The sequence below is a fragment of the Ceratina calcarata genome, unplaced genomic scaffold (genome assembly GCF_001652005.2).
Source record: "Ceratina calcarata isolate Rehan_Ccalc_2016 unplaced genomic scaffold, ASM165200v1 scaffold222.2, whole genome shotgun sequence".
In the NCBI taxonomy this organism is placed as follows: Eukaryota; Metazoa; Arthropoda; class Insecta; order Hymenoptera; family Apidae; genus Ceratina; species Ceratina calcarata.
The window spans coordinates 161,245-161,807 of record NW_017143986.1 but is presented as its reverse complement, the minus strand read 5'-3'; positions in this window follow the sequence as shown (position 1 = coordinate 161,807).

Sequence of the window (563 nt, the reverse complement as noted above, 5' to 3'; positions counted from 1 at the left end):
AGAGATCAGTGATTAATTCATAATAACAATTAAGTCTGTTTAACCCACGATCTTGTAATTGTATAAGATCGTGGTTTTATTCATGACCAACAGACTTCCTATACTGAGTGAGGCTACTGTTCTTTCTTATACTGTGCTCCCGGTACGGAAGTTGCCGTGTCGAACGAACGTTTCTGGAGCAGACAGGCATTTAAATCGCGGGGCGGAGTGGAGGGTGTGTTTCAGTTAATTGCTTTCCAGTAATGAAACACTTCGCGGTACAATAATCCTTCTTAAATTATATTTCCGTTTCACCTTTCTGCAATAGTTAATTACTGAGGACAGAGACTTTTCAAGTATTTCAACCGCATTCCTCACTGGTTTCAATTGAAACTAGCGCACGATTTGGAACTTTCATTTAATGCACTTTCGCATAATATTAAAAAATCGAATAAGGTATTTCACATATGGATTCCTGCTATCTTCTCTTTGCTCTAATAATTATTAAAATATTAAAACTAAATATACAAAATCGCGAGTTAATAAATTTTCTCATTTTATGAACGAGTATTTTCATACTTTCA